General features: G+C 48.4%; 1 long non-coding RNA gene across 1 annotated transcript in view; it reads left to right on the top strand.

Annotated features, from left to right (window-relative positions):
* The first annotated feature begins 373 nt into the window (after positions 1-373).
* LOC113604240 (uncharacterized) overlaps positions 374-17811 on the top strand; it is a 144994-nt gene continuing 127556 nt past the window's right edge. Inside the window, exon 1 of the long non-coding RNA XR_003426122.2 lies at positions 374-428. This is a non-coding gene — a long non-coding RNA (uncharacterized LOC113604240). The remainder of the gene's footprint in view (positions 429-17811) is intronic.

The following is a 17811-nucleotide window of genomic DNA, read 5'->3' as shown; positions in this document are numbered from 1 at the left end:
TGGCTGCTGATGACAATAACATACCTAATACTTTCTGAGCATTACTATGTCCCGGGCACCATTCTAAGCATTAAAAAAAAATTTTTTTTTTAACATTTATTCATTTTTGAGAGTGAGAGAGACAGAGCATGAGCGGGGGAGGGGCAGAGAGAGAGGGAGACACAGAATCAGAAGCAGGCTCCAGGCTCTGAGCTGTCAGCCCAGAGCCCGATGCGGGGCTCAGACACACGGACTGTGAGATCATGACCTGAGCCGAAGTCGGACGCCCAACCGACTGAGCTACCCAGGCACCCCAGCATTTTAAAGACGCTATCTTACTTACTCCTCATGACAACTCTGTGAGATCAGTAACAATCACTCTTCCCATTTTATAGGTGAGGAAACTGAAGATCACAGATGTTAAGTGACTGCTAATGATCATTCAGCTGGTAAGTGATGGAATGAATGCTTGTTCCTGAGTTGTTTAGCACTGTTATCCATCATTGTGCCTTGATCAGCTGTGATCTGTGAGACTCTCCCAGTGCAGAGCTTTCCAACCAGCTAATGTGGAGGTGGGGGTGGTGGGGAAGAGCTCACATGCTCTGTTTAGCTGCTTTCGAAGTCTGCCTCCCAGGTGGGAGCAGGCGCCAACCTTTGTTGACGGCACCTCCCGCTTTATTCTCTTCTCCCCTGCCTTCTCCCTTTGTCTCTTCTGTTTGGCTTTTACAAGTACAGGTTCAGGAGAGAGTGAGCTGACTGGTCATAGTTGTTTGGCGGGGTGCGGGGAGTTGAAGGAGTGTCAGGGATTTGGATGGACTGTTTGGATGGAGTCACGTTCTTCACCACGCTTCCCTTTCAAGGCTCCTGATGGAGGAAGGGTATTTGCAAGGCACACAGAGTCAGTTGGAAAAGCATATCACTTTCTTAGTGGCTTGGTAAGCCACTGATTACTCCAAAGGCAGGCCTTCTTTAGAAAAACCTGGTTTTGGGGCGCCTGGATGGCTCAGTCGGTTGGGTGTCCGACTTCGGCTCAGGTCATGATCTCACGGTCTGTGAGTTCAAGCCCCGTGTCGGGCTCTGTGCTGACCACTCAGAGCCTGGAGCCTGCTTCTGCTTCTGTGTCTCCCTCTCTCTCTGCCCCTGACCCACTCGCATTCTGTCTCTGTCTCTCTCAAAAATAAATAAACGTTAAAAAAAATTAAAAAAAAAAAAAAGAAAGAAAAATCTGGTTTTGAAGTTATGAATTGGGCCAGGAGGCCCAAGTTTGGCTTCCTACCTCCTATTCCTTGAACCTAGAACATAAAACATTGGGTAGAAAATTCTGAATCTGGTGTGTGGTGTTTTTTTTGTTTGTTTTTAACCAATTCATGAAGCGAGAATTGCCAGGTTGTCTTTGTGTGTATACATCTATTGCATTTGTCTCTGTTGTTTTCTGGCAATGGCACTGCCATTTCTTTTGGGAAATGGGTCTCTTTCACTTCTGGTCATTCTGGTGGATTCCAGTATCTACATTCGTCTCCCACCATAGACACATTGACTGGGCAAGGAGTGTGGATGTGGCTCAAACAAGGCTCATCTACGGACTGGGAGAGGGGAGTCTTCTTCCTTTTTGCACGTCACTCTGGAAGCTGTGTGAGTTAGAGCCACTAACCATTTCATGGGAGAAGACCATATACAGTAGGAAAGAGGTTGAAGACAGCACATAGAAGCAGAGCTGATAGATGGAAGGGTTGGAGCGAGAGAGAGAGAGAGAGAGAGAGAGAGAGAGAGAGGGAGGGAGGGAGGGAGGGAAGGAGGGAGGGAGAGAGGGAAGCTGGACTGGGTGTTAGAAAATCTGAATTCTTGCTACTGACCAGCGTGTGACTCTCTGTAAGGCACTTAAAATTTTCCTGAAGTGTCAGTTTTCTCATGTGGGGAGTGAGAAAGTGGGATTCAGTAACCATCCCCTTCCCTCTGGCTGGTCACCGCAGCACCTGTCACCACCCTCAGCATTGGCTGCTTCTCTTGGAGTCTTTGGTCCCTTCTTCTCAGACACTTCCAACCTCATTGCCTCTCCTCTCCCTTCCTCTGCCAGCTGCTTAGATGAAAGAGCACCTGTGTGTTTCTGAAACAGGGGAATGAAAAGAAAAAGGGGTTTCTCTGCACACTATTTTTGCTGTCAGAACAAACGCCAGGCTTGAGGCACCGTGGGCCTGAGAGCATTTGTTAGCTTCCGTACCATGCTGTCCTCTGTGCCCACTGTGGGACCACCTTGCCCTCAATTTGCCCAGGGCCTTTCCAGGCTGCCCTTGAAGAGTTCTAATGACCCTCCATCTACTGAAATTCACTTTCTTGCAGTCAACATAGAGCAGGGTCCCAGGCTTTGATGGCCACTGTTCTGAAAAGTACCTTATAGTTTAAACATATAAGCCGGGAGCTGAGTGGTTTGGTCTCTTTGGCCCCTGACCTCTTCTGTGATAAGGAAGCAAGCCAGATTTCCCAGGAAAGATCTTGAGCCTCTGCAGAAGTTGCAAAGGATTAAAGGGTTTTTTCTGGCTGAGGTGATCAAGCATGAGTTTAGAGGGTCCATGTTGGTGGTGACCTTCTGTGGACATCTGGCGAAATGAACACATCCTTGGGAGCCGGGCCACAGTCACAGACTGCGTTTTCCCTCCTGAGTGACGTTGGGCCAACCTTTCATTTAAACTCTGTGAGAGGCTCTGGGCAGCTCAGTCAGTAAAAAGCATCCGACTCTTGATTTCAGCTCATGATCTTGTGTGCGGTTTGTGAGTTTGAGCCCCGCATTGGGCTTTGTGTTGACAGCTCGGAGCCTGCTTGGAATTCTCTCTCTCTCTCTCTCTCTCTCTCTCTCTCTCTCTCTCTCTCCCCCCCCCCCGCCCCCCCTCTGCCCCTCCCCTGCTTGCACACTCTTTCTCAAAATAAATACATAAACTTAAAAAGAAAGTTAGACTCTGTGCATCTCTGCTTCCTTGTTTGTAAATTCCCATTTCACGGGGCGGGGGGGGGGGTTGTCGTGACGATTAAATGAGATAATACGTGTTTCTGCTATGTTGCTGGCACTTGTAGCTGTTGTAGGGATGCTGTGAAGACTGCGTGAGCTACTGACATGAAAGCCATTTGATGATCAGGAAGGCTAGGGCAGGACGGGGCTGACCGAGCAAACTCATGCACCTGGTGATCTAAGGACAGGACCTGGCTCCCCCTTCTCGACCCTTCTCAGGCTCTGGAGGTTGGGGGTGCTGACCTTGCTGATGTTGGATCGGGTGGGTTTTGATGGAGATGTGCAGACCCCTGGGGTGGGGAGTTGTCTTCTCACTGCCTCCATCTCTCCTCCTGTCCCAGGCAGGGAGTAGCTCAGCCTCAGTACCTCCTTTCTCATCGCTCAAAGTCAAGTGGTGTTTCATGACAAAGGCAGATGAGCATGTCTAAATATTTAACTGGCAGATCAATCTGTGGCGACAAGGAGCGGCATTAGAAAAAAAAAAGACGAGACATTCCAACGACGTCTTTATGACTGGCAGCACGCCATGGGGAGGCGGCCGGGCTCCGTCTAGGATATTTTGTTCTGTTGCGGCTCAGAAGGGGAGACAGGGGTGAGGTAAACAAACACTGGCCTAGAAGTCCTGCCTCTGGCTGATAATTGGAGCCAGCATGCTCGGAGCACTGGAGAATGGGCAGGCGGGAGATTAACGCCATGCAGCTCTGGAGCCTGAGCCAGCTCCGTAGCACGCAGAGCTCCTGTCATTGTTCCTGCCCTGGTGGAGCGTGCGTGGAGGGGTGACGTCAGATGGGAGGAATGAGGAATGACAAAGAGTAAATCCAAATGACTAACCGTGTTTTACATGCTTGATGGGAGGCAGTGCTGGGTTTGCTGGCAAGATGGTGGCTGTCTTCGGTTCCAGTGGAGACTTGGTCGTGGCCTCCCCAGGACAGGATATGGTGGATCTTGCTGTGAAAGAGGCAGGTGGCAGCCCCAGGCTGCAGCAGGACGTGATGCTACGGAGAAGTGATTGGGAAGCTTTATTTTTGTATGACTGCGGGTGAAGATGTGTCCTGCAGAAATGCAATAGCGGACGATGCAGCACGGAGGAGCTAGGCTCGCCATCAACTCAGATTGTCATAATGAAGGCAGCAAGAGTAATGACACAGAATACTTACTGAGTGCCCACTGCGTGCTAGATCCTTTGCTAGGGAATTTACATATTTAGCCCTTGAAGTAACCCTGGGATAAACAAAACGTGGCAGTGGATATAGGAATGCATGCACATATACACACACATATATAAACACAAACACACATACGTATACATGCATACACACATATAAACACACATATACATATTTATTATTTTTTTTTAAGTTTTTAATTTATTTTGAGAGAGCAAGTGTCTGTGCACATGCAAGTCTGGGAAGGACAGAGAGAGAGAGAGAGAGAGAATCCCAAGCAGGCTCTGTACTATCAGTGCAGAGCCTGATGGAGGGCTTGAACTTACAAACCAAGATCATGACCTGAGCTAAAGGCGGACGCTTAACCGACTGAGCCACCCAGGCACCCTTACACATTTAGATGAATACACACACACACACACACACACACACACATTTTTGTAATTGCAAATCACTTATCCTCTCTTTATCTCTCTTTTTTAAAATTTGGAAATGCCTGTTTCTACTCATTTATATACTTAATTTTTTGTAATGCCCTGTAAACCTTCCTTCCTTTCTAATGACACAAAATGTATCCAATACTCAACTATCTGGAGCAGGGAGAAGCTGTGAAGAACAGACTCTTTAAAAAATGTTTTTTAATGTTTATTTATTTTTGAGAGAGAGCGAGCGAGCGAGTGAGCAGGTGGGGGAGGGGCAGAGAGAGAGAGGGAGACACAGAATCTGAATCAGGCTCCAGGCTCTGAGCTGTCAGTGCAGAGCCCGATGTGGGGCTTGAACCCGTGAACTGTGAGGTCATGACCTGAGGTCTGGTGCTTAACCGACTGAGCCACTTAGGCACCCCAAGAACAGACTCTTGACCTGGAAGAGCTGCCTATTCAACTAGGGGAAACCCTAAGCCAACCTCATGAGGCAGCCCCCATGGACTGGTGGTCACTGACGTTCCTGCCATGATGCCTGGCATCTCTTGTGTTAAAGGTTGTAACAGCATCCGCTGTGGCTCAGATGTGTTCAGATGCATTTCTCCTTCCTTGTTCACCACCGTCTCCAAGGCTTCAAGCAATGCCTGGCATGGAGTAGACAATAAATGGTGGTTGATTGAATGAATGAGGAGAAGTGGGTGTTTCTGCATTACAGGTGAGGGAAGGGAGTGCAGGTTCAACAAATTCTACAAGGTCGCAGAGTAGGTGTGTGGCCAAGTGAACCTGCTGCATCGCGTCCCTGGTGAATACCATTTGCTACCAGGCCTGGATCCAAAGAGCAGACAGTTTTTATCTGAGGCTGGTTTAGTGCTGTTAGGATTACAGCCCTTGTTTTCCGTGAAATGACATTCTCCTCATCTGTGAAATTCTTAGAAATGCTCCCGAGATACAGGGATTTCCTTCATGTGGTTTTCCTCTCTCCTTCTGAGCAACGTGCACAGTCAGCTTTTAAGCCGCGTCGGAGGAGAGGTGGATGCCGTTGTCTGGTGGCATCGTGTGTGCGCATGCGTGTGCGCGCGTGTGCGTGCCCACATCCAAGTTGCTGAGCGCCTTGGTCTTGTTTGCCCCCAAGCTTGTCGGCCCCACGATTGTGTAATTAGGGAGGATGCTAATGTTCCCTGATTGGAAAATGTCACCCTGCGTGACTAATTTGCCAGCAGGGCCTAATTGAAGTTCAGCGTCATCTGCGGCTCCCGTCAGTCTTTCTTCTGAGGTGTGGGGGCAGAGGCAGTGGCAGTGGCAGTGGTCCAGGGCCGGGCACGTGGATGCCGATTTATTGCCCCTCATCTCTCAACAGTGCCGAGGGTCAGATGGGAGATCAGCTGTGGTTGAAATGGGGTTGGCCGTAAAGGAGAAATCCAGGGCTGGATTAACCCATGTGGCAGGTGGCACTCAATAAGTAGCTGGGCTTTCTCCAGGGAAGACTTTTCTTTCTTTTTCTTTCTTTTTTTTTGAGTGAGGGGGATTCTTTTGTGTGGATGCAGATGCCCTAGCAGCAGGGCCCAGAGCAGGCTTAGGCCAAGTGCAAGTCCCCGGAGTTTGTTGCCATGGCACTCTTGCCTTTTGCAGTGGCCGTGTTTGGATGTTCTGGGGACCCTAGGCTATGTTTGACAGCCGCCCTGTCCTGAAGGGCTCTGGCAGGGAACAGCAAGAGGCACGTGAATAAATGGTAATGCTATGTGTTAGCTGCTTAAGTGCAGAGTGGGCAGAAAGTACCTGTTACCTGGTCCTGTGCTATCATTAATCTAAACCCTGCTGCTTGGCCACCCTGCCCTGCTCAGATATCCCCTATGCTCCTGTGTCATCCACAAGTATTCAATGTTCTGTTTTAAGGTTTTGTTCTGTGTGCATAGCTTCCACTAGGCTGGGGATTCCTGGAGGCCAAGGGATGTGTGTAGATGAATCCTGTGTTGTCAGCAGGCATCATCATGCTGGGCACAGAGTGGGTCTCCAGTCATTGTTTCCTGCATGCTAAGGGGGTGGATGGTAACCTCTGTTCATCGAAGTCAGGGATGATTTTGTACTGGATTCTTGACCTGGATCTTAGGGAATGAGTAGGAGTAGGAGGAGGATAGCAGATAAGGTATCTGAGAGCTTCACTGATCCAATAAATATTTACTAGGCATCTTCTGTGTGTAAGACACTAACTAGATACAGGGTATACAGGGATCAACAAACTGTCATGCTTTCTGTTCTTGTGGAGGTTATATTCTAGTGGGAGAGTCAGACAGCCAATAAATAGACAAAGAAATAAGCCAACCCCCTGTATTACAAATTCAAAACAGTGTTACGATGCAAGATGACAGTGGGTTGAAGGAGGACAGTGAGTGTGTGTGCCAGTACGAGCATGACCTAGGGATTAGGGAAGGCCTCTTGGAGGAGGTGGCATAAAGCTCACTCTTGAGCAGGGAGAAGGAGCTGCCCTGTGAGAAAGGAGGGAAGGGCAATCCAGGCAGGGAACAGTATGTTAGAAGAGTTTGCATCAGGAAAGAGGTTGACCTGTGTGAAGACATGAGAGAAGACCTGTGGTTTGGGTATTGACAGGGAGGAGGGACGCATAAGACTGAGAGGCAGGTGATGAGGACTAGTAGGGTCTGGGGAGGAATTTGAATTTTATTCCAAGTATAATAGAGATCCATTAATGAGTGGTAAGCAGCGGACACAACGTGATATATGCTACTTGGTATATGGAGGGTACACAGTTTTTGTCCTAGCTCTAGGGAATGGCTCATGGGGTGGGCAGGTCAAGATTGGGACCAGGGACTCCAGTTAGGAAGCTGCTGGAGTAATCGGAGATGGTGGGTTTATGGGGGGATGCTGAGGAGTCTTTTTTCATAGGCAGTGGGGTACCAGTGAAGGGTTTTGACCAGCAGGGGAATAACTTGGTGGGGCATATGTATTTTTTAATGATTGCTGTGGTGGCAGTGTGGAGGGTGGATTGGAGAGGGAGGAAGAAACACCAAATTTCTCATTAAGTTATAGGAACCATACTTTAAAGGGAACACAAACTGTAGTTGACCAGGGTGGCCAGAAATCAGGAAAACATGGTATATGAGTCCAGTTGGCTAAATGTTTGTGTCCTCCCCAAATCCATAGGTTGAAATCCTAACTCCCAATGAGATGATTGTAAGAGGTGGGGCCTTTGGGAGGACATTAGGTCATGAGGGTGGAGCTTTCATGAATGGGATTAGTGACCTTATTAGTGACCCAGAGAGCTGTCACTCCCCTTTCCACCATGTCAGGACACAGCAAGAAGATGTCAGTTTGCAACTTAGAAGAAGGTGCCGACCCTGATTTGGGACTTACAGCTTCCGGAACTATTAGCAATAGATTTCTGTTGTTTGTAAGCCACTCAGTCTATGGTACTTTGTTATAGCAGCCTGAGCTAAGACAGTGGCAAAGAGTCAAGGTACCCAGCTTTATTTATATGTAGAAGCATATAGGGCAATACACCCACCTTCCAGTATGTATGGGAGCAGCTGTTGTCTAGAAGGTGGAGTGGACATCCAGTGGGTGGCAATTATGGGGATCCTGGCTGGAGCTCAACATTGAGAAGGAATCATTGTCTTACACTTAGAGTGATTTGACAATGGGACAGGTCTTACATACATACATAAAATGACTTCTCCCCTAGCCCCTTACCACATCATGAGGAAACAGCAAGGTGAGTTCTCACTGAATTTGGAGGGCATGTTTGGGATGTTGTGCCTTCAGATAGATGCTACGGGATATACTCAAGTCTCACTTTGAGGGGTCTCCAGAACATCCCAAAGAGCCTGTACTGCCCCCAACAGGGAGGAACAAAGGACACCCGTGGCATTAACACATGTAAATTGAAACTTTGGGAAGAGACTGTTCTCATGCCCTCCTCGTTTCCTAGATGGAAACCCAACCAAAACAAAAACCCCAAAACCAAAGTACTTGGCTTTTGTTTAATCTTTTAGTTCGGGAAATGGGGCAGAACAGCCCTAATCCGATTCTCAACTTTCTCTCGAGCCACACATGAGAGATTCTTTTTTCCTTTTTCCCCTTTTCCCTCTGCTTTTCCCCCTTTAACTTTTCATGCTTTGCCAACAAGCCCAAACTCTAGTGCTAAACTAGGAGAAACTAAAATAAAAAAGAAACACTCCTGGAAAACCCCATGGTCACCAGCACCCCCCCACCCGCCCCGGTCACTCCCCAGGTTAATTCAGGAGAGGAAGCCATGAGCTAATGTCACATGTAGTCTGAGGCATGATTATTGCCAATCCTTTCTTGCCTAAGCCGGCCCAGCTGTCACCCCACCCCCTCTACACCAACTCCTGTGTTACTTCCCGGCCAGTCTTTCCCAATGTGATTTCTCTACCTCCTAATATTTAATTTTAATCCAAAGCCCCCCCCCCCCCCCTTGCAAATCCTCTGACTCTGCAGACCAAGCAGATTCTCCTCTCCCTTTTTCATTATCAGTGGGTCAGATTAGCATCTGACAAGAGAGTAGGATTGACTATTCCACCTTGGTTTCAAAACCTAAGGCGGATTATTGCCCCTGTTATAAACATAAAGGACATTTTAATTTGCTGGGAGCCAAGAAGAAGCAAATCACCCAGAGTCAGGATTGAACAGGGGCTCTTCCAGGCTCCGCCACCTGTTTTCCGCAGCTCTGGGAAAGAGCACAATGGTGGCTTTGGAAGAGCCTCCCCTCTCCTCTCTTGCCCTCCCCCAAACCCTTCACCCCTCTCCCCACATCCACAGGAAGAAGCACTCCCCTCTGGGCCTACAGACACCACTTGGCCCTGGGCAGGCCAGGCAGACCTCCACGTGGTAATTCTGGCAGCAATACCAACCACCGAAGGGCTCAGAGGCCAGGCCAAAATGCAGGCCTGGGGTATGTTAAGTTCAAAGTGGGGGTCATACCCAGCCTGGAGACCCCCTCCTCACAACTCCGAAAGGCCCTCCCACCCTTCCTCCCTGGCTCAGGATCAAGCAAAAGCCAGCTCCGAGGAGTGCTGAGTGTCCTCAGGGGCACTACGGGCTGGGTGGTGGGGCAGGCCTCCAGCCTTTGGACACACAGCCTTGAAACCTGCATTTCCAGGCCTTAGGCAGCTACTGGCCCGAAGAAATGTCCATCTGGTAGGATACTGGGAGTGTGTCTGCCACCCCCTGGAGAGTCGGCTTCTCTTCAGAACCTGAGGGGTGTCCCTGCTCTGGAGAATAGGGCTGCCCTGTCTTCCTCTGGATGGACCTGCAGTTCAGGAGGTCCTTTGATTTGGGGGCATTGGCAGCCCGGCCCGCCTTTGAAGCCCCAATAGTCATGTCTTAGCATGGCCTTCTTTATTTCAGTCTTACAGAGAGTCCTCTTGAGGGCAGGGACCGTGTCTTGTATTGCTTTATATCTCAGAAACCCCAGGTCTGGCCTCTTCCCCGTGCAAAATGTCCACGTGATGCTTTTTCTCTAGATGACCAAGGCAGTGCGGTATAGTGGGGAGCCTGGGGCTGGCCAGCTGCAGACCTGCCCTGTAGGCTCCGGGCCACTCCACGGTTTGCAGCGTGTGAGTGTGAGAAGGTGCTGTAACGAAGTGCCATGCAGTGGGTGACTTAAAACCCCAGAGATTTCTTCTCTCACACTTCTGGAGGCTAGAAGTCAAGGGGTTGATAGGATTGGTTCCTTCTGGAGGCTCTGAAAGAGAACTTGTTCCCTTCTGCCCTCCCGGCTTACGGTGGCTGGTGCCCTTGGCTTCTTGCTTGCAGCTGCATTGCCCTGTCTCTGCTTGCACTGTCACGTGGCCTTCTTATTGTGTGCGTCTGTGTGTCTGTGTCTCCACATAGCCTTCTTTACAGATACTGGTGGCGGGATTTAGGGCCTGCCCTACTCCAGGATGACCTCATCTTAACTTAATTACATCTGCTAAACCCCTATTTCCAAATAAGGTCACGTCCACAGGGAAGAAGAGGGAGGTCGGTTAAGAGGTGGATAAATTATTTGGGGGGACACAATTCACCTCACAACAGAAAGCCACTCACCTTATGAAATTATGCCATACCTAATGAGAAGGTGTTTGATACAGTGGAAAGGGGACCGAATTTGGAGAGAGAGGAGATTGGACACCAGCCTAAGTGCTAGAAACTGTGTTATCCTGACCGAGTCCCTTCACTTTTATGTGCCTCAGTTTCTTTGTTTGCAAAGCGATTTCTGAGGCACCTCCCCGTTCAAACATCCCGTGATTTTAAAATTTATTTTTGATTGAGCTGTTTTTCTGCCTCATAGAGAAAGACAAAAGAAGGAATAATAACAAAACCAAGACAGGACAGAAATAGAAAATAAAAGGGAAAAGAAAATAAACAGGATAAAGCATAATGAGCAGGAGAAAGAAAGGACAAGGAGAAAAAAATGAAAGCAAGAGAAATAGTCAAAACAAAGGCAAAGGAGGAAATTTGAGGCAGCAGGTCGTGGAGTAGAAAATTGAGGCCTATTTGCCTGTGTGTGTGTGTGTGTTTGTGTGTGCATTTAACCTTGTTTGCTCATAATCTGCCTCCAAACAAAATATAGCTGTATAATAAGGAGCAGAACATTTTCCTTGGTTGCATACAAACTCCTGCTTTATAAACCATTATCTCCCTGAAGCTATTAATTTAGAGCATATTGTGTGAGGGACTGCTGAGGCACGACCACAGGAAGGTGCTGTGTGTGTGTGTGTGTGTGTGTGTGTGTGTGTGTGTGTGTAAAGAGAGCGCCTTCTGTTTCTCCTCCTCTAAATACAGCAGCTTTCCGGCAGAGATGAGGTCAGGGAGAGAACGATTTTTCAGGGTCTGTGGCATCAGCCTGTCCTCAGCTGCTCCCTTCACGTCCCACCTGGACAGACTGCACAGGGAGCCGCCGTCCCTCACCAGAGTTGTGTGGCTCTGTCCATCTCTTTGCTGGTGATCCCAGCGCATGCCCTGTGCCCCAACGTGGCCTCTGTCAGAGCCACCTCAGTATCTCTGCATCTCTCTGTGGCTTTCTCGAGGGTGGGGATCTGGTTGGTAGGAGCTGCAGCCCTGCCTCCTTCCACTGGTGCCCTCAGTTTCCTGCACACCAAGTCTGTGCCCCTCAATCCATCTTTGCCCTCCAAACGGTACGGCTGCTGCCCTTCTCTTAATAGCTGCTCTGCAGTGACTGCAGCACGCACGGTCACCAGCCTGAGCAAATTCGAATCCACGATGCGCGTTCAATCAGAATTGCAGAGCGACAATGTGTTCGGCGCAAATGTGTCCCAAATATCTCATGGGACACACTTTTTTATACTGAACTAATTATTTGTTGTTTACTGGAAATTCAGATTTAACTGGGCATCTTGTTTCTTCTCTGGCGATCCTAGAGGCAGAGGAACTGATCATGAAAAGCCCCCTTCCTCTTCTGGTTTTTGTTCTCCTTGGGTCTTGAGCAGCTAAGTCACTCCACTATTGGCGACCTCCTCTTCCCCACCCCCTCTGACATTTTCATATGATGTATTAGTTCTTCTTGTTCTAGGTCAGTCCCCTTTGGAAGAAGGGGTCAGGTAAATGCCAGGAATAAATAAATAGTCTTGCCTGTCACCCAGATTAGCCCATGGGAAGTGTCTCCTCTCTGCTCAGATCTGTAAGTCAGTGTTCACTTAGAGCTCCTTTTTTCCCCCACACGTGTCCTTTCATGGGCATTTATCTTTTGCCACTAGGACACCAGGCAGGGGGGAACAGTGCAACACAAAATCCATCAAAATGGCAAACATCCCAGCAATCACACTTCTAGGAATCTGCCCCAAGGAAATAATCAGAGATGTGCACAGAGATTTATGTGCAAGGATGTGCATTACAGTGCTATTTATAATAGTGAAATATTGGCAACTCCCTAAGTGTCCAACAAAAGGAGAATGGTAAATTATGGGACATTCTTAGAGTGGAATATTATGTGACAACTAAAAATCGTGTTTATAGAAAAATGTTTTATGACACAGCAGTATGAACAATACAGAGAGCCGGGGGGGGGGGTGGGGGTGGGGGAGATACATGGCAGTGTGGTCCTAATGCCCACAGGGAAAAGTCTAGAAGGAAAGCCACCCAAATGTTAGGTGCTTGGAAGAGTGTGGGACCCCACCTACAGGGCTGCATGGAATTCGCTTAAGAATTTCTCCCTCTCTGGGGTGCCTGAGTGGCTCAGTCGGTTAAGTGTCTGACTTCACTCAAGTCACGATCTCGTGCTTCACGGGTTCGAGCCCTGCGTTGGGCTCTGAGCTGACAGCTCAGAGCCTGGAGCCTGCTTCGCATTCTCTGTCTCCCTCTATCTTCCCCTCCCCTGCCGGTGCTGTGTCTCTCTCTGTCTCTCAAAGATAAATAAACATTAAAAAGAATTAAAAAAATAATTTCTCCCTCTGATGGTCAGGACTCGGTGATTGAAAATCAGCATGGAAGTGAAGTTTGGACCACCTTTACCCATGGGGCATGACTTACTTGTTTTGCAGAGCTGGGGTAGGATGTGCAGACAGCAGGGGCTGAGATCAGTGCCTCTGTTCATAAGATCGCATCTCCCATGACGGAGGACACCTCTGTCCCTGCACCGTGGACACCCATACACGACTTGGCCTTCTTGCTGATCCCTTTCAGTCCACCTTTGTCCAGTCTGCACATTAGCTGGTGGTGAACTCCCTAACACCCAAATCCCATCAAAATCAGCCGCTGCTCACCTCGCTTCTGTGGCTTCTTACTACCTTTGGTGCCATCCGCAGAGGACGCCTGGGAGAGAGCTGGGTCTCTGTAACCCCCAGGTGGTCCCTGCACTGTCCATACAGCCAGCAGACAGCATGTCATTTTGTAACACAGGTTTACGCTCTTATCATCAGTGCAGCACAAAACAGATTCTTCTAAAGAGCATTGCGTATGTGATAAAGTTACACTTCTCTCATGTTTTCTAATTAACCAACTTAAAAAGTATACTTACCAAATCCTGGCCAGTGGGACACAGAGAAGTGATTTGTTTCTCAAATTGTGGTTGCTGATCTTTCTCTGTTTCATGTTTCTGGAGTAAAAATATGGGATTTCACATTTTTTTTTTTTTGGGACTTCACCGTTTTATGCATTCTGTGTGAATATTTGATCTTCACGCAGCTTGTTTATGAGGAGTCTTTAAGATGGGGAGAGATTGTTGCCACTTGAATAGCTCGGGAACTGTCAGCCTGTAGAACAAAATGAAGCTTCCAAGCATGACCTGGCCTCACGCAGCTGTTCCAGTCACATCACCCCACCCTTCTACTTGTTGAGCTCTTCCCTGAAAAAGCCATCTGCCTGCAAACTATTCCTTGTCTGATGGTCTTTCCCCACTTCTCCACCCTCTAGTTTTACTTCCATCTTTATTTCAAGACCAGATCCAGACTTGACAGCCTCTCCAAAGACTTCCAGCTTCCTGCTTTGTATGTCTAAAACATCTTGCCTGCACCTTGTTGTGTGCTGTCACAGTAATTTGTTTGTGCTTCTGTCTCCCTTGAATCTGTGGGCAGTTTTGGGGGAAGGTGCATGCTTTATGCCTTTTAAAAATTTTCCCAGACTTTTGCACGTGACTGGAAATGTTTGTTGATTGAAACAGTTACCTTGTCCCAGCGCAAACAGAGGCCCCAGCTCCAGGATTCTCAAACATTCATTCGTGTGTCCATTCGTGCAATAGCTCGTTACTAAGCACCTATTATGGGTTAGATGCTATTTATTCTAGGCACTAAGGACATGGTGGGAGCAAGACAGACAAATGTCTGCTCTCAGGGAATTCTCACTCTCATGGGGGAGATAGGTAGTAAACCGATAAATGAGAGAATCTTTGAACAAAACAGGGTAATGTTACCCATTCCTCCAACAAATACTTACTGCGTACCTATGGCATGTTAGACCTTTGCTCTGTTGCTGGGGATACAAAACAAAGATTCTGTCTTCAAGGACATTCTGATGACAGAAAAGGACCTGGTGGGTAGGATGCAGTATTAGATGGGATGGGCCGGCCGGCATCCATAAATGGGTTGCTTGGGACCTCATGAGGAGGATACTTGAATAAACAATTATTTTGTAAATAAAGAAGAGGAACCAGCCGTGAATAGATCAGGAAAAGAATTGCTTCAGGCAGAGGGAGGAATAAGTGCAAAGGCCCTGAGGCAGGAATGAGTTTTGCAGGAGGGATTAGTGTGTCTGCAGTGGGGGTCGGAGGAGTGATAAGAAGTGAGCCCGGGGAGCTCCTGGAGGGCCCTCAAGGTGGTGCGAAGTCATTTGGATTTTATTTCATTTCATTTACTTTAAGCGCATGGGAAGCGACTTGTTTTATTTTATTTACTTAAAGTACATGGGAAGCTGTTGGTTTAGGACGAATAAATCTACATAATTTTTTGGGCCTCCCTCTTGAAGATGTTTCTGTTAGTGAAACTGGTATAAAGCCTTGGAATCTGCAAAACACTCCCCAGGTGGTTCTGGAGTAGGACGTCTGTGAACAGTTCTTGGTGGTGGATCTTAGAAAAACTCCTAAAACTTTTAGCCACATGCCTGCCGTTTAGAGTGGAAATCAGCATGGAGGAGGGGGTTTGGGTCTAGTACGTGGCTGAACTCTAGGCCGGAGAACTGTGGCTCTCAGCAGCACCTTGGATCCCAGCTCTCCACTGGCTTCGCGCTGAGACTTCTTTGGTTCTGTGACAAAGTCTTGCAGAGTTCTGTAGGTCTCCCGCTTTCTGTGCAGCCCCCATACCTGGGGCGTGCACCACAGGGGCCCCCCGGGCTTAGAGAGCAGAGTTCTGAAGTTTATAGCGCTTATCTTCTCTGAGTTCTGCTTTTCTAAAGTGGTCCTAACATAAAGGAGTGGGATGAAATTTACTCTGAGAGTCTCCTCTCTAGAAAGAAAGTAAAATGCAACTTTGGGTTCTGTTATTTCACCAAATCTTCATGATCGTCTTAGAAAGCAGGTAGGCCAGGCTTATGGTCCACAAAGGGCATTAATGATGGAGTCGTCTAGAATCTGGAGTCCCCTGGCCCACAGCTCCAGGCTCATCTAAGACATCCAGAATCAGCCCCTTACTCCATGTTCAGTGCATACCAAAACTCCTGATTCCTAAAATCTTGTGGGTGAAGTACACCGACCCCCAATGTTTCTTGTTCTGTCCCTCTGTTGATGGACAAGATTGCACGTAGGCAGGTGGAGAGCTACATTTCTTGTACAAGGACTGAGCTCTGGAGACCTGAGCCCCAGCCTACCTTTGCCACTTACTAGCTGTGTGATTTTAGGCAAATCCTTTCCCTCTCTGGGCCTGGGTTTGCCCCTGTGCAAAGTGAACTGGCGAGGTGAAACTCATTTCTGACTTTCCATGATTATTTAGTCACTGGCTTTACAGAGCCGGGTAAATTGAGGTTCAGTGTCAGACAGAGGCTTCTTACGACCTCTGAGAAAATTGCCGTTGGAATACAGAACGGAACTACAATCGCTCTCCGGTTTCCCACTCAGCCCACTGGCTGCTGCCTGACCACGCTTCGTCCCCAGCAAGCTTTTGTTTCCAGCAGCATGCAGAGAGGCTGGAATAAGCCCATGGCCCCTCCGTCCTGCTGCTCCTTTCCCACTCCAGTGTCATTTAGACGGAAGCTTTCATGATCTCTTTTTCCCCTCGGATTCCTTCCTGTCCTACTCTGATGTTGCTGCAAACACAGCTAGAAAAAACAATACTAATTTCATCGAGACCTGGAGACCAAATTTTTAAAAAATGGGGTAGGGTCCACGGAGGGAGGACATTTTTTTTTTCTTTTTGCAGCATCAGTGAACCAGAAGAAGGAGGAGGGGATGCAGTGATTCTGGGAGCTGTGCCCCCTGCTCTTGGCGTGGAAGAGAAGTAGACTTGACTGTCCCCGCCTGAAGTGACATTACATTTGTACAGGTGGCAGGATCCATTGACTGGAAAACGTGGGGACGTGCCAGGGAATAGCTCACCGTCTCAAAGCAGTTTTAACACAGGCGCTGATTGTGGCCGCGGACACCTAGAGAGCGTTGCCATAGCTCCATTGCTCTTTCTTTGGAGTTCTGCAATTTGCACAGGGCTAGCTGCGGACGACGTGGCAAGTTTGTCCAGTGGAGGGCGCCAGCGGCCTCCACCCACAGAGCAGCCTCCATGTGAACACTGCTGGCTTTCCCGGTGAGGGTTTACCGGCAGGGGCTGGGCTGCCTTCTCTGTTGAGCGGCTTGGGCATGGCTTCCATCCATTCACGGCAAAGAGCCGTGGCCCAGCCTTGGGTTTTAGCCTTGGCTCTGAGACCCCAGGAAAGCCATACATCTTGGCCTTAGTTTTCTTATCTTCAAAATTTGTAATAATGATCTCAGAGGTGCCTTTCAGCTTGAACACCCTGCAGTTCTATGACTCATAAGTATGACTGAAGCTCTGAACGGAAGGTGAGATTAACTCGAAATGTTCTTGAAGGTTGGGCTTCAAGTAGGGATGATTTGTGGAGAATTTTACTTTAGGGGAACAAGGAAATGGCATTATCTCCTCCCCCCACCCCCCCAATCCCCAGCCTTCATCCACTTGAATCAGAACCTTATTGCTTTTAACCGTAGGTCATTTGAATTTTTTCAGCCAGGCCTATTAAAAGGAAACAAGATAGTTTGGGCTTGCATTAGGGTAAGTCAATACGTAGCATAACACATAACCCCAAAATGTCAGGGGCCTAAATACAGTAGAATTATATTTTTTATTCCTATCACAGTCCCATGCAGTCTGAAGGAGATGGAGTGCCTTCAGCGCCACTGTCTTTCAGGGACTCAAGACTCCTTCCAGTTCACGATTCCATCCTTCTCTCACCCTCAGAGTATCCTTTGCAGGCGGTGGGTGGGGAGAGAGTCAAGAACTACACAGAGTTTACATTGGACATACACGATGCTTGCCCTCATTCCTTCAGCAGGAGCGGTCCCATGCCCCACCTACATGCGTGGGCACCGGGAGATACAGTCCGGTGCTGTGGCCCAGAAAGAGAGGCACAACAAGGATCATGGTGAGATTAGCAGTCTCTCCTATCTCAGGGCTGTCTCTAAGAATGAAGTAGAAGGGTTTCTAGCCTTGCCCTTCCAATGGCTTATGCTCTACTCACACGAAGACACTGCCCCTGTCCCTGCAAGATTGTGTCTTCCCAGGGGGCCTTACTCTGTTTTCCACAAAAGCACTGTATAGGCTAACAGTGACTTGATACA

The sequence above is a fragment of the Acinonyx jubatus genome, chromosome A2 (assembly GCF_027475565.1).
Source record: "Acinonyx jubatus isolate Ajub_Pintada_27869175 chromosome A2, VMU_Ajub_asm_v1.0, whole genome shotgun sequence".
In the NCBI taxonomy this organism is placed as follows: Eukaryota; Metazoa; Chordata; class Mammalia; order Carnivora; family Felidae; genus Acinonyx; species Acinonyx jubatus.
Note: the sequence above shows the minus strand (reverse complement) of the source record. Positions and strands in the feature narration are given on the sequence as shown.